The sequence below is a fragment of the Mesocricetus auratus genome, unplaced genomic scaffold (genome assembly GCF_017639785.1).
Source record: "Mesocricetus auratus isolate SY011 unplaced genomic scaffold, BCM_Maur_2.0 Super-Scaffold_100022, whole genome shotgun sequence".
In the NCBI taxonomy this organism is placed as follows: Eukaryota; Metazoa; Chordata; class Mammalia; order Rodentia; family Cricetidae; genus Mesocricetus; species Mesocricetus auratus.
The window spans coordinates 33,286,652-33,302,741 of record NW_024429203.1 but is presented as its reverse complement, the minus strand read 5'-3'; the positions used below and the strand labels follow the sequence as shown (position 1 = coordinate 33,302,741).

Genomic DNA, 16,090 nt, shown 5'->3' with positions numbered 1-16,090 from the left:
AATTGTCACTTTCATAGGATCTGGAATTACCTAGCATCTGTAAAGGCATGCCTGAAGGGATAACTTGGTTTGGTTCACTGAGATGGGAATACCCACTCACTGTGAGTGGAGCCTTTCACTGGGATGGGATCCTGTACTGTATAAAAGGCAGAAAGTAAGCTGAGCATAAACATTCACGGCTCTCTGCTTACCAACTGTGAATGCAATATGACCAGCTGTTTCAAGCCCCTGCTGCCTCAACTTCCCAGCCATTATTAGTGTGTACTCTGGAACAGCAAGCTGAAATCAGCCCTTTGTCCTCTGAGTTGCTTTTGTCAGAGTACTTTATCAGAGCAGCAGGAAAAGAAACTAAGACAAGGGGGTCACTGGGCCTCTTTATTTGCTCTTCTCAATGTGGCCACATAGTTTTTACCATTACATGTCTGCATATTTGCCAATTTATGGGTGGCTCAGCCTGGTTTTCTGGGCATCTAGGGTCTTACCTTACAATGACTAAAGAAGACAGATGCAAAGCTAAGGCAGAAGTGACAGACTTTTAGCCATTTCTGAAACAGACACTTCAAAGTTGCTTCCCCTAGCTTGAACCGGAGAGGCAGATGAAGGCAAAGTGACATTACTGCCTTCATTTTGTGTCTCCTTTATTTTGGCTGAAGGCATGGAGATAAATAGTGGTCCTAAATCAACAGTCATTTTGGGTCCCAGGAAGAGCAAAGCCTATCAGAACAGGCCACCTCCCACTCCCCTAGTAGCCCATTATCCTGGAGCAGAAGGATGCCCTCTGGAGCAGAAGCAATCCCTTCCTGAGAGCCACCTCATCCTTCAATCACTAAGGACTTCTTAGGACCACCTTCCAGGGTGAGAGCTGAGGCCACCAATGATGCATGTGACCTCACCTTGACCAGGGCTGCTTATTTACGCATATGTCTCACTCCATGCTCCAATTTATCCTCTAAAATTCACGTCAGTGTCTTAAAGATGAACTTAGGGTCACTGTGTCATCATTGCCTTGATCTGGACTTTGTGATCACTATCAAAAGAACTGGAGATGAGGCACATAAAGAAGTAGGATAAAAGACAAACTGAACTGGAACACTTTCCAATCCAGTGGAGAAGGACCAAATGGCTGAAGAGAACATTGTGTGACATACATTTTATTATTTCTAAAGTCTCTAAACCAGAAGAGCATTTTCCTGTCCAGGTGATTGACTAGTTCACTTGGATTAACTCTTGGAGAAAAGGGACAACAATGGTATGTCTTTGTTCTTTATTAGGAAGCCTCTGGCTAGAAAATAATTTTATCATAGCCTTCTGGGCAGTTCAGAGTGACATGTCTCCATGGAAAGCCAAACATACTTAGTTCAGACCAGTAAGCAGAGCCCTGCAGTTTGGCTTCTTGATTTCATAAGCTGTTGATATCCCTATATCCTTCAACCCTGCTAATATTTAAATAGCCACCTAGCAATCATCCTTCAAGACCCTTTGATCACTTTTCAAGCATGTCCAACCTACATCAAACCTAATAGGAAGTGGGTGTTGAGTCAAGCTAATTGTTTCTGGACAAAATGAGGTGGAAAAAGATTTAGGGTCTTCATTATTCCTAATTTCCAGGCCTCATATGATGATCAAAGGGACCAAGACAGATGGAGTTAAGCTGCCTTCTATCCCTTACTTAGCTAAGTACATAAAGTTCAAAGACTAATAGGATCATCCCATCTCAACCATGAAAATCCAGAGGCTATAGCCAGATGTGGTGGTTCCCCTACCCCCAAACCCTAGCTAGGTGTAGGAAACTGGGCATAGGAAACTTATTTCGCTCTATGTAGTAGGCCATTGATGGGAGTCTCATGAGGGTCCTAGTGACAGTTTTAGTGACTTCTTTCTAATTTCTGGAACAAATTGTATGATCATTTGTCCTAGAAGATTGTACCTCTAAAAGCAAAGGAATCAGTAAGACTGGATAGTTGAATGACTTCAAGTTGCTATAAAAAGGCAGCAGGATGTTTATTAGGTCCCTGGTCTATAGTCGCCAGCTTTGCATGACTTACAAGTTGTACTTCAGTCCTTCGAGTTCACAGATATTAAAAGGAAGGCATTCCTGGGTACTTGGAGATACTAGGTGCATTAAGCCTATCATGGAAAATATGCTATGGGCTACTTAGGCTCTATCATGTATAACTCATTGTATATAACCTTTCTTTAAATCATTAAAATTATCTCAGACTCACAGATGAGGTCAAAGTTGCCTATTGAGATGGTACATGTTTTCCTATAGGCATCTCAATGAAAGATATTTAAGACAAATGAAGTGTGCTTGTTTAGGGCCAAAATGATCTATAACCCTCATTCTTAAATTTAAACAATACACTTCATAAACCCACCTTATAACATTGTAAAATAAAACTCGTGTGTGTGTGTGTGTGTGTGTGTGTGTGTGTGTGTGTGTGTGTGTGTGTGTGTGTTTGATAGTTGTTCTAAGAAAGGGCCTCTCACTGTACTTGGCGCTCACTGATTGGCAGACTGGCTGGCTAGAGAGCTCCGGGAATCCTCCTGTTTCCACCTCCCTGCCCTGAGATGGCAGGTACACATTGCCACTGGATCCAAACTCAGTTCTGTCGTGCTTTCACAGCATGTTACCCACTGAGCCCTCTCCCCGTTCTTGCAAAGGAAAAGTCTTTAACCTTTATACCCTGTTGTAAATTACACCCTCTAAGAAAGCCACAGGAGCACACACTGTCATTATAAAGATAATAAGGCACAGCTTTCCCTTAAGACGCCCATACTCATGTGTGGGTGTGACTAAGTCTCTCCCTGAGCATCTCTTTCTATTAATCCTTCTGTTCAAGATGCATATTAATGAGTCTGTTAATAAACCCTGGCCCTGCTACATACTGGGTTCCCTGAAAGGCAAGAATCCCGGGCATGCCCTAATGGTGCTCCTTGAGGAGAACGGAACTCTCCAAGCTGCTGTGGGTGACACCGGGAGCAGTGTTGTGCTTCTGCTCTTGCCACTGCTTGCAAACATACCACTTGGGGTAGGTGAAGGGTAGCACTGTTAATCCCTTCAACTCAACACAAGCATGCAAGAGGGACACATGAAAAATGTTACACGAGCATAGTCACCTTCCTTTGAGAAAGACCCCTGGGTTAGGTTAGCAAGGGTGCAGCAGGAGATGGGAGTATACAAGAGGAGGAAGAGGAAGTGACACAAGGCATATAATTCTGAAAATAAAGGAAATCCCATAGTCAAAGGAAGTTGTACCTGTAAAGGAACAGGAAATCCCATGATTTAAACCCAAAGAAGGGAAGCCCCCACCTTATCCTGATGAAGATGAGGAAATAGGGCTGCAATCAAGCAGGAATACCAGATGTTAGATTATTAAGGCAGCTGTAAGGAGACAGGAGGATAGAAAGAGAGGTCTTTGTCTGATCTTAGGCAGGACCATGTTTATACACAGCAAGGGGGCATGTTGTTATCCACCCGTGTGAATGAGCAAAATGCCCACAGAAGAATGGAAATTATGACTACACTAAATTATGTTTATTCCTGTATTCCCTCCCTTCCAGAGCTACCCTGCCTGGCTGCAAGGAAAGCTGGGAAGCGTAGTCTTTTCGCAGGAAACTTTATTATTTTGTTTTATACAGTGTTATAGCTGCTTCTACTAAGGAGAACCTTTGTCAGAGGGAGTAGTTCTGAGTCCGTGGAAGAGGGGATCCTCTAGTCATATAGTAGGAGGAAGAGTCTTAACTTGATCAGCTGCAATGGGTCAGGTGATTGCCATCCTGTATTCCCAAAGACTTGGAGAATTGTCATTAGAGGGCTGTAAGCAGATGATTTGGTTACAGAGTAAAAACTGAGATACTCCCCAGGAAGGTTGAAGGAAAGGGAGGAACAGAGGTGGAGAGACGAATGAGGCCGTGAGAAGAAGTGGGCACAGAGTTGATTCAGGGTGACAGTGCCTGGAATGCTGCACCAAAATGAGCGAGCAGAAATAGCAGGTAGCTACGGAGCATCAGAGGAGGGGGTGGGGAACCAGAGGACTAATGTAAAGAATTGCATCTGGTCTGGAGTGAAGGGGATGACAGCCCCTTTTAGTTTTTCCACAGCATCTAAAAGGTCTGTTGGCAGATGTATCAGGAGCAAATGGAGCTACTGTAGGATGAGAGCCACTAGAGGAGCTTATGTGGGACATTTTGTTCAGGTATACAGTGAAGTTCAGTAAGCCCAATAGGCAGGAACATTCGGGCTGCTGAGTGACGTGACAGGCTGAGTGACGTGACAGGAGTACTTGTCTGGAGTCCGTTTGGCCTGTGATGGGTAGATTCAAGTGGTGACTACACGAATTTTTAATTTACAAAAGGAGATGAAAGTTTTGGATATATGAGTATTACCACTGTAGTCTTTACTGAAATCTGCATTGTAGCAAAAGCAGCTAGCAGCTGGAGTAGACTCCTGCCGTTGGGACATAGCAAGAGCTGTGCCTTTGAGTTAAGAAGCACTCTTTTCTCTGTCCAGAGCGCTGGGTATACACATTGGACAGAGATGGTTTTGGCTTGATATGCAGTACTTTTAAGACTGTGTATCTTGAGCTTCTGACTGATAACAGCAGCCGGTGCTTTGCCAGTTTATCAGAACTCCATTGATCAGTGTTAACACTCAGAACTTTCGAAAATCTTAGTAGAAGGGGAAAGGAATCTGAAATATTTCTCACTTCCCACATACCTAAATCACTTCCTTCGAACTTCAGAACTTAGTTAACTTTCATGTAAATTAGATCCTTGTAACTTTAAACTTTTAGCCTTTCTATCTAATCATTCACCATAAGACACAAGTGGTCAGTTACTGAGAGCAGCTGTTGCAAAGCAAGTTCTTTTAAGTAAAGGAATAGTAAAAAGTTACAGCTGAAGCCTGTTTATCCTTTAATATGAAGCCTGTTAGCAAGACAGACGTGTCTGCCTTTCTCAGCAGGAGATCCAGGAGCTCCGAAAAAAGCAAGGCCTAATTGGTATGTATGAAATGAACTAACATGGTAGCTGTAGCCCCAGGGGAGAAGCTGGGAGTCTGACAGTTGCCACAGTGACAAAGTTACTGTTAGCTGTCATCATTATTAGAGATCTGAGGAGGATAAATTATAGCAGGAAGTATAAACCAAATGACCGCTGTATCAGTTGAAATGGAAACTACCTGGAATCCTGTGGTCTTGATGGCTTCATTGAGGGGCAGAGGTCATAGGTCTTTGGCTATTACACAAAATAGCATTGTGTCCTCTGCTGCTGCACAGGACAGCATAGGCCTTGGGCTGCCAGACCCAGGTCTGGGAGATTTTCCTGTAGATGAGGAACTTGGGGAAATTGGCATACCTTGACTTAGGTAGAGTAGGGCAGTCAACCCAACACTGTCCACAATTTGTTCAGGGCCCTGGAAGCAAGTGAAGCATGGGGCAGTTGTGCCTAGTGGTTAACATCACCACAGTCCAGGTCTGTTTCCTATCTGTCTTCTTTGGAGACCTTAGGATGGCCACTAGACTCTGGCGTTTCTATCACAGGAAGCTTTTTCCTGTAAACATTTTAAATGCCATATTCAGTAGATCTCTGAAGAGCTTTGAGGACCATTAAGTATACCTGATTTTAAACGAACTTTGTTTTTAGTTATTTGCTTTAGGCTTAACATTGAAAACATATACAGGAGGATAAATAAAGTTTATTCCTGTGATTAATTACATTAGTACTTAGAATGACCACAAATTCTGAACATGACTACTATTGTTCTGAACACATTAGAGAATTAGATCATTTATAAGGTGATTATTAACTTGCATATCTTAATCATCTTTAGCTGTTTACAATAAGTTAGTATCTTTTATAAGATTAGGATTTTGTCCCTGTTAGGGTTAACCCTAAAAAAATAACAATTTCTGAATTGAAGCTTGCTTAGTATAAAAATAATACATTATATATAGTCCAGGGGTGTTGTAGAGTATTACTTTAACTATGTAAAGATGGGTTGCATTTGTTGATGCTACATTTGTTTTTTTTTATGTAAAATTGTGTTTCTGTTTCACCTTGCCTGCCTAAGGCACCCTATTGGTCTAATAAAAAGCTGAACAACCAATAGCTAGGCAGTAGAGGGATAGGTGGGATTGGTGGGCAGAGAGAATAAGAGTAGGAGAAATCTAGGATTGAAAGGAAGGAGAATGAGGAAGGAAGAGAAGGAGATGCCTGGGGCAGCCAGCCAGGCAGCTGAAAGACAGACAGACATGGAAGAAGCAGGGAAAGTAAGACAAAGAAAATGAAAGAAAGGTAAAAAGCCCTGAGGCAAAACATAGATGAAGAGAAGCAGGTTAAATGAGTTATAAAAGCTAGTATGGCAAGCATAAACTAAGGCAGAACATTCATAATTAATAAGTCTCTGTGTCTTTATTTGGGAGCTGGTTGGTGGCCCAAAGAAAGCTATACAGGGGAGAACGGCAACTTTACTTTCCTGGACCTTCCACAGTGCACCTTTACAGTATATCACAGTTTCTTGTATGATTCAGCTTATCAAAATAGCTTACGCTTAACAAAGTTAGTAAAGACAAGGAGGCTAGACATACTTTTTTTTTTACATTTCAATTTTTTTTTCTTGAAAAGGAATGAGCTGTGTACAGGGGGCTTAAATGCTTTATAGAAAAAAAACTGCTCTAGAACCAACTCATTCATCATCCTCTTCTTCCTCTCCTTCCTTTTCTTCATCCTCCTCTTCCTCCTCCTCATCTTCCTCTTCTTTCTTTTTCTTGCTCTTTTCTCCCTTTTCCGCTGCATTGGGTTGTCCTTTAGCTCTGTAAGCAGCAGTGTCCTCTCCGTGCTTCTCCTTCAGCGTGGCAGCCTTCCTTCCGTAGGGCTGCTTGCCGTCTGCAGCAGTGCTGGTCCACATCTCTCCCCGTTTCTTTGCAACATCACCAATGGACATGCCTGGGTGTTCTCCTTTGATTTTTGGGTGATACTCAGAACAGAACAAGAAGAAGGTCAAAGGAGGCCTCTTGGGTACATTGGGGTCCTTGAACTTCTTTTTGCTCTCCCCTTTGGGGGGATGTAGTTTTCATTTCTCTTTCATAACAAGCCTAGTCAGTCTTTGCCATGTCTTCAAATTTCCCCTTTTCTTTAGCAGACGTGGTCTTCCACCTTTCTGAGCACTTCTTCGAGAACTCTGACAAGTTGACAGAGCATCCGGTGCTTCTTGTGTTCCTCCAGGCAAGTTTGCACAAAGAATGCACATGAGGACATTTTGCCTCTCGGCTTCTTAGGATCTCCCTTGCCCACGTTTAGTTGATTTTTGCCTGCGAGGCACAAAGTCACCCAGTGCCCTTCTGGCTTGCCCCGGTGCTGTCTCTATGGAGCTCAATGTATTGCAATGGCTGTGAGAGCGGGAGCCCTCAGACGCCAAGACATACTTTCTTAATTCAGTAACTTTTAGCCTGGAAAGACTTTAAGTAAGGAAGAGACATTCTATAGACTCTTTGCCAGGCTGCTTGGGTCATTGTCTTGCTGTATCATAAGACAGGAATATCTCAGTTTCTAGTGTTTAGTGTTTGGTGCTCATAGCTGTACCCCTAATTCTTTAGCTTTTTATTTATTTCCTATATTATATTAATTAATATTAATAAAGACATAATATAAACATTTTAAAATGTCCCATACCTTTATAAACTTAAATATTTAAAGAAAATGTCCAGTTTTTTATTTAAATTTTTTGTAAAACTCTAAAATTTATATTTAAAAAAAGTTTAAAATCTCTGCAATATCAAAAATAAATTAAGTACCATTTTTACTTCAAGAGAGAAGAAATGGGGTCCAACCACAGTCTGGACAAGGCAAAACCAAATTCCAATGGTGCAAACAACTCAATGCTCAGCATCTGGGACTCACTCACATGCTCTGGGCTACCCTAAGGGGCTTGGATCGTCTACGACTTACAAGGAGAGGCTTGTGTAAATGTTTGTTGCTTTCTTCAGCCTGGCAGTTCATTCTGATAGTTCACAAAACTGAGGGCACACCTCACTCAGAGCCTTGGATTGCCTTAAGGCGCTCATCTCCAGAGGCAGCCCTTAAGGTGTACACCTCCACAAGTGGCCCTTCAGCCCCAGAGCCCAGCTTTAGAATTTGGGTGAGTGGTCTGATCTCTGTGGGGTCTCCAGAAATGTTAATCCAACTGGGCGACAATGAGATCACTGTTGGAACCCTGACACTATGCTGACCCCGCACCCTGACAATGGGCGGGACATGAATATCTGTAGTCAGGCAGATATGTCATAGCTATGGAGCTGCTTAAGGACTCAGTATGCAAGTGCAAGCTTCCCCTTTTAAGCAAGCACCTCCACCTGCTTGCCCCCTTTCTTCTTCTCTTCTTCCTTCTTTCCCCCTTTTCCCTTCCTCCCCTCACCCCTTCTCCACATAGGTTTCTTGAGTCTCATGGTTCATGTTCCATTTGCCTGCTGCTGAAGCAAAAGATCAACAATCACTGCATTCAAGAATAAGACTGCTGCCACAAGTTTTGAGCCAAATTTGAAGCAAGCTTTATTGAATATACAGTCCAGGGCAACTGACACTGGCCAGGTTCATACCTGGAATTCCTAGTTCATGACACCAAAATACGTTAGTCAGGGGCTTACAAAGGCAAATCCTACAAGGCTATGTACTTCCTGCCTTCATCCAACCAAGGGTTAGCATACATCCTGATGTACTTCCTGTCTATGTACCTCCCACCTACATGTGATCTAGTATATCCTGTGCAGCTGGGGCAACCAAACTTGTTTATAGAAGCAAAAACACATGGATTGTTATTTTACATGAACAACAGCCCCCAGCATTCTAGGAAGTCATCTGTCCTTGGGCAAGTGGTCTTACAGGTTAGAGGTGGGGTTTTTTTGTTTGTTTATTTGTTTGCTTGCTTTTGTTTTTTAATAGATCTCTTAAGCACAGTAATTTAAACTTAAAACATAATTTTAGCCAGCACAGGGTCCCTCTGCAGTGTCCTCTGGGCCTGTTAATATCTAACTAGACACTGAACAACCAGAGCTCTTTATCTGTTCCTCTTCCCAGTGTGGCTAAGTTGAATCAATCTTCTTTTGTAAACGTCCTGTAGGAATGAAGATATTCTAAAGAGACACCTATGCCCCTTTGCTTGGTTATTGCTGTTGAAACAATGGGCCCCAAGAAATTAAATTTTCTTCAGGAATCTCATGCTGAAAGAAAGAAAAAGCTAAAGCTTGCTATCAGCCAGAAGGGAGCCTGTCTCCTAAAAAGACATTTCACACAGTTCTGACTTTTCATAGTCCTGATAACTTGCAGGAGAGACTGTGGCCTAGACAAAGATGACAGGAGGGACCACACTTTAACCAGCACTGTGTAGTTATGCACACTTTTTTGTTTTGTTTTTGTTCTTGGCTTTTCAAGACAGGGTTTCTTTGTGTAGCTTTGGAGCCTGTCCTGGAACTAGCTCTTGTAGACCAGGCTGGTCTCTAACTCAGAGATCTGCCTGTCTCTGCCTCCCAAGTGCTGGGATTAAAGGCGTGCACCATCACCAGGCTGAGTTACACCCTCTGTTTAAATCTAAACCTCATGTGAGGACCTCAGAACTTGAGAAAGTGTAAGAAATATCAAATATGAGTCTTTTCTATCAAATACCATAAAACTTGTGTTTAGGACAAGGACTTAGAATCTTTTTATCTCTCTCACTTTTAAGACTTTCATATAAATGTTTTAATCCCCTCACTCAGTAGAAGCTTTGTTTACACAAAGGTCCAGTGTTCTGTTCTAGAAACTTGATGGAGCAGCGACCACTTTCCCCTAGGAGCAGTAACCTCTTTCCCCTTCCTCCTTTATTTCCCTTGCACCAAATATTTTTAGACTAGCCAATTGAATAAGATTGTGAGGTCAGACCCCAACCAATGGGGGAAGACACAGCCAGCACCTGAATTACAATAAAAGCCAAAGGTACTTCCTGCCTCCCTCTTGCCAAGCACACTCTTTTGATCAACATCTCATGACTCTTGTGAAATTCTGAACTTTCCTGAGGCTTGGCCTGTCACATCTAATGCTTTGCACAGGTTATGAATTAACCGATTGGGTCAGATTGTGAGCCTCAGGCCCCACCAAAGAGATGAGACATAGTCCGCACCGCGCTAAATAAAGACTGAGTGAACCCTCTGCTCCCGAGTGCTTGCTTTATCACTTTGGAGCGGCGCACCCTCCCGCACAGGAGAGGATTGCTTGTCACATCTCTCTTTATTCACAGGTTTGCACAACACAGGAAGTATTCTTATCAGGCACTTGTGAATTTGAAAATATCTTTAATTTTAAAAGTTCAGCTGGCAGGGCCAGTCATGGTAGGTCAGACGTGTAATCCCCACACTTGGAGGCCACTTTAATAAACTCAGGTAAGAGTCAAGCTTGGTGCTGCCCACTTGCTGTCTCAGCACTTGGGAGACAGAGGCTGGAGCATCAGGAGCATGAGGCCTACCCTGGCTGCATATTGAGTTTGAGGCCAGTTTTGGCAACAAGACAGCATGTCTCAGAATGAAACAAAATACAATTCAGCTGATAGACACTTGATTCTTGAGAAGCGGCAATCCTCACATTTTGGATCGATTCATTCCATTTATCATCTACAACTGTCATGAGCATCCTATGGCAGAAACAGATTGTGCCTTCCCATAATGTCAGAATTTATTGAGTAATAACTAGTCCACAATGTACAAAGGTCTTGTTGGCAGCAATTTGCCTGGTAGTACCTCTTTCTTTGATAATGAACAAAGCAAATGCATTTTTAAAATTCCAATCTTAATTACTAATAGTAACCCTCGGATATCTTACACAGTAAGTAGCTCTGTATGGCTCCCTATATGTGCAGGTTATTAAACAGCCATGAAGTGTTAAAGAGGCCATGGCAGTGTTCAAGGCATTTCAGTTCCTAGAAGCTGGAAAGCTGATAGAAATGCAAAAAGAACCCTCAGCTGAGGTCAGGCCTGCCACTGTGCAGTCACAGAGTTCAGCTACAGAAGTGAAGTGAAGTCTGCAGAGGTGGGGGACAGGACTGGTCCAGGCAAACAAACGGCCTGATGGATGGATAGCAGGTCCAGCGGGGACCAACAGGTGGCTAGATAGATGGCAATTTGATAGGTTGTGTCAACCGTGGAGACTGAGCCAAACTGAAGCCCCTGGGATGGTCAAGAATTCTCTGTCAGTCTTCTTACACACACACCAGGTGTCAGGTGGGGGCGATCAGCATCCCAGTGCTGGATGTCTCCTTCTCTGAGATACAAGTGAAGCGTTGTCCCTTCCCCCAGTCTGCTACGCCAGATTGGTTCTTTGGCCTGGTTTTCCTGGGGTGATTTCAGAACTTCCATGAGCTCCTACAGCCCCAGTTCACTTGGGTGGTACCCATTCTACTTATATCCACCATGGTGCACATTCATCTTCCATTCTCCAAATGGGAGAAAAAGCTCCTCGTAAAATGCAATCTCTCAGGGCAAGGCCCAGTCTGAAGACTCACCATTTTACATAGTATAGGGCACTTTGGGGCAGCGTGATCTAAATAACATTCTAGAACCACTGGAGCCCTTGAGGGTCTCCGAAGTAAACAAGGCTAGTGTACATGATAATAAACACAATAGGAAATACTGGTTAAAGCTCATTAAATACTTTACACACATTGTCTCATTTGAAGTCTTGCTTTTAAAAGGAATCATACCCAGTGAGGATGTGCTCAGCTATAAAAACAAAAACAAAAAGATGCAATTATGGCACTGGAGAGATGGCTCACTGACTAAGAGCACTTGATGTTCATGTAGAAGGCCTGGGTACAGTTCCAAGCATCTACAACTATCTGCAACTCCAGTTCCAGGGAATCCAATGTCATCTTTTGTCCTCTGCAGGCCCCAGACATGCATGTACTGTACTGACATGCAGTAAAACCACCACCACCACCACCACCAAACACACAGCATTGGACATGGTGGTACAGGACCGTAATTCCATGTACTTGGGAGGCTGAGGCAAGTTCAAGGACTGAATGTATCAAAGAATAAGTTCAAGGCCAGCCTAGGCAACTTAGTGAGAATCTGTGTAAAAAAGCACAATGCAGTAGGTGAAAGTGAGCAGGGCTAGGGATATGACTGAGTGACAGAGTACTTGCCTACCTTAATTCAACCACTAATTTTTTAACTGAAGTAGTCAGCCTCCATACCCAGAGACTGAAATTATTTGGGGAAAAATTTCATTTGTACTAAACATGTACAATTTTCTCTTACCATTATTATTATTATTTGCTTATCAACATGTTTGTTAACTTTTGATATCCAATTCCCTGTGTCTCCTGCCCAAACTACTTTGCATTTTTCATTTAAAATCGTTTCCCATTCTCACTCACAGGTCCACTAATGGACACAGGCTTTGGCTCAGGATTTGGGGCAATAACCTAAACAAACTCAACAAGTTGTGACAAAGCTCACTGAGGCTGCTGGAAAAGGGTCCAGGCCTTTTCCCTCTGCAACCTACAACAGGAGCCAGAGGCCCTTGATTATACCACAGTGCTGAGTCTGGAGCAGTGGGGACCCCATCATACCAGGAACAGTGGAGACTGGAGGAGACAGATAAGCCAGAGAAACTAGGGTTTCACGTGTCAGCTTTTGGCTTCTGAATCCAGCCTTGCCTGTTCTCTGTAGGAGCTGCTGCTTCTTGTTATATGAGCCAACAAACTCTCTTTATAGTGTTGAATAAAAGCGTTCTCCCTCGAGGGCACAGCAGGTAAAGGCGCTTGCTGCCAAGCCGTGCCAGGACCCACATGGTGGACGGAGGGAATCATCTCCTGTTGTCCTCTGACCTCCATATGTGGGTGGAGGCATGCTTTTGCCTTCATACCCACTTAAGTAAGTATGTAATAATGTTAATAATAAACTACGTGAGGCTACTTGTTTAGGCTCTGCACTATGTTAAATAGACCAAACCAAAGTGACATTACTCACCTTGAAGTTCCAGACCACCATGCCAAAACTAAATTATTTGACCGTCTAAGAAATCAGGCTCTGGTGAGAGTTGACAAAAATCACCAAAAGGCCACTTTTGGTTGTGATGGTGAGAAGTGGCCCCTCAGCTTCAAGTTTATAAGGAAAGCAATTTTCTTCAACTTCTCTAACTATAAAACCAAAAGGCTCCACTTGTCATTAAAACACTCATTTATTATTATTGTTGTTGCTGTTTGTTTTGAGGCGGGGTTTCTATATATATCCCTAACTGTCCTGAGATTTACTATGTAGACCACACTAGCCTAGAATTCGTCTGCCTTGCCTCCTGAGTGTAGGGATTAAAGGCGTTCATCACCACACCTGGCTTATTTTGTTTTTAAAGAATGAGGTATTGTCAAATTTATTCTAGAATCACAAACAAATTTATTATAGAAAAGTCATTTAGGTCTTTAAAAGTGCTGCAATTATGTTTTGACAACAGTAAACCAATTTATGGCCTCCCCCCTGTTTTTCTTAGTCAGGGTTTCTCTGTGTAGTCCTGGCTATCCTGGAACTCGCTCTGTAGACCAGGTTGGCCTGGAACTCACAGAGATCTGCCTGCCTCTGCCTCCCCAGTGTTAGGATTAAAGGTGTGCACCACCACACTTTCTTCCTTCTTTTCTTACTGCCTATTTTGGCCTTGAAATCACAGTGATCCTCCTGCCTCCACGTTTCAATGCTGAGGTTACAGACTTATGCCAAAATGTCTGGCTCAGTTTGAAAGTATGTGTGTGTGAATGTGTATGTATGAGTGTGTGTGTGTGTGCGCGCGCGCGCGTGTGCGTGTGCATGAGTATGTGTGTATACATAAGTGTGTACATGCATGAGTGTGTGTGTTTTCAGTGTCAGGGATTGACCCCATGGCCTTGTGTATGCTGGTTAAATGCTCTACTATTGAGCTTCATCCCCACCCTGTGTTTTGTTTGTTATAATTTGCATCAAATTATAACTGCTACTGATTAGGGCTGGAGGGATGACCCAGTAGTTAAGAGCACTGGCTGCTCTGATGGAGGACCCAGGTTCAATCCCCAGTACCTACAAGTGGTGGTTTACAGCCATTTGTAATTCCAGCCCAGGGGATCCAATGCCACCCTCTTCTAGCCTCTATGGGCACTGCATGCATGGGATGCACAGACTTACACGAAGGCAAGCCACCTATCCTATACATGTGTAAATTAAACCACCTACCCTATACATGTGTAAATTAAACCACCTATCCTATACATGTGTAAATTAAACCACCCTATACATGTATAAATTAAACCACTTATCCTATACATGTGTAAATTAAGCCACCTACCCTATACATGTGTAAATTAAACCCCCTACCCTATACATGTGTAAATTAACCCCCTATCCTATACATGTGTAAATTAAACCACCTATCCTATACATGTATAAATTAAAAGAATGTAACGATACTTTTGATAATTAATATTGATACTTTTAATAGTGATTTAATAATTAAATAATATTAAATAGTTTAGACATTTTTCTAGAGCAGTGGTTCTTAACCTTCCTAATGCTTCGACCCTTTAATACCCATGTTGTGGTGACCCCAATCAGAAAATTATTTTTGTTGTTACTTCATAACTGTAATTTTGCTACTGTTATGAATCATAATGTAAATATTTTTGGAAATATAGGTTTGCCTTGAGGTCTTGACCCACAGGTTGAGAACCACTTTTCTAGATGGTTTGGGTAAAATATTTGTATACTTGAAATAACCTTAAAAGACAAATGTGATTATTAGCCAAGATATACAGCTAGAGTCCCCTCCCCCACCATTGGCACTCATCAGTTGGTAGAACGAGAAGTCTTTTTCTTTTTGAATGTATGTATGTATTTACTTTTTGGTTTTTACATCTAGAAGTGAGCCTTAATGAAATATGAAGAAGATTAAAACCACTAAAGTCAGCTCCTGAAGGCATGGAAAGCCCAGGAAAGACCTTGAATTGTGATTTTCCAGAACGGTCAGAGGACTGTGCCCAGGCAGCAATGTAGGGTATTTGGTGAGAATGAGAGAAGCCTGGAAGGAATTGGGGTGAGATGGAGTCTGCTAACTTTAATTTACAGATTTCATGAAGACTGAAATGTCAGTGCAAGGAGACCTCAGGAATGGAGAGATATGCTTGTGATTCCAACACCAGAGAGCCTATGGCTGAAGGATTGACATGAGTTTGAAGCCAGCCTGAGTTACATAGGGAACACCCAACTAACTATAACTACAGAGTGAGACCATGCCTAAAAAAAAGAAGAGAGAATGGAGAGGGCCCCCACCCCCAAAATTCCATAGTCACCCCCAGAGATGATGGCAGAGCAGGAAGGGAAGGTTGGATTATTCAACCCCCACATCACCTCTGGGAATGCAGGCCAGTATCCAGATTAGGCAGAAACTGCATCATCTCAATTCTCTTAGGGCTTTTCTATGGGTTTCTTCAGGCCAGAGCCACTCCTATTTACCTCTCCAGGAGTTACAGTGTAGGCTGTTATTAGGCACAATGGCCTCTGGGGGGCAGCAGCACGAAGCATTTGCCTTTGGAGAGCTACAGGCAGTAGGTATTGTGTCTAGCTTCGAAATCAGTGTTTAATGAAATAATTGGGGAATAATATTGGCATAAAGTTCTCAACTGTACCTTATAGATTTGCAAGAAATTAAAATAGTCCTTCCAAAGACACTGCCTCAGACCCAGCATGGTGATGCATGTGTGTAATCCCAGAATTTGAGAGGTGGAGGCAGATCTAAGAAACGTGACCCTGTCTCAAAACCCCAAAATACAAAACTGCAAACAACAAAAAATAACAAAGCAGCCTTATCACAAATGAGATGCCCTTGCTCTAAACACTGTAAGTGAGCCAGTGAAATAGTGTTGTATGACAAAACTTTTCCTGAGGGGACACAACACACTTCTATTCAACCCAGACAGGGAGACTACAAGAGATCCAAGTATAGGTACACCAAAGTCCAACTTTGGAGTTTTACTGGAGTTGCTTACAGGAGTATGAGTGAGGGGGCTACTTACTTACAGGAGCAGAAATAACTCAAAGACGGA

At 42.7% G+C, this 16,090-nt stretch overlaps 1 pseudogene; it reads right to left on the bottom strand.

Annotated features, from left to right (window-relative positions):
• Nucleotides 1-6,688: 6,688 nt before the first annotated feature.
• LOC101839723 overlaps nucleotides 6,689-16,090 on the bottom strand; it is a 38,501-nt pseudogene continuing 29,099 nt past the window's right edge.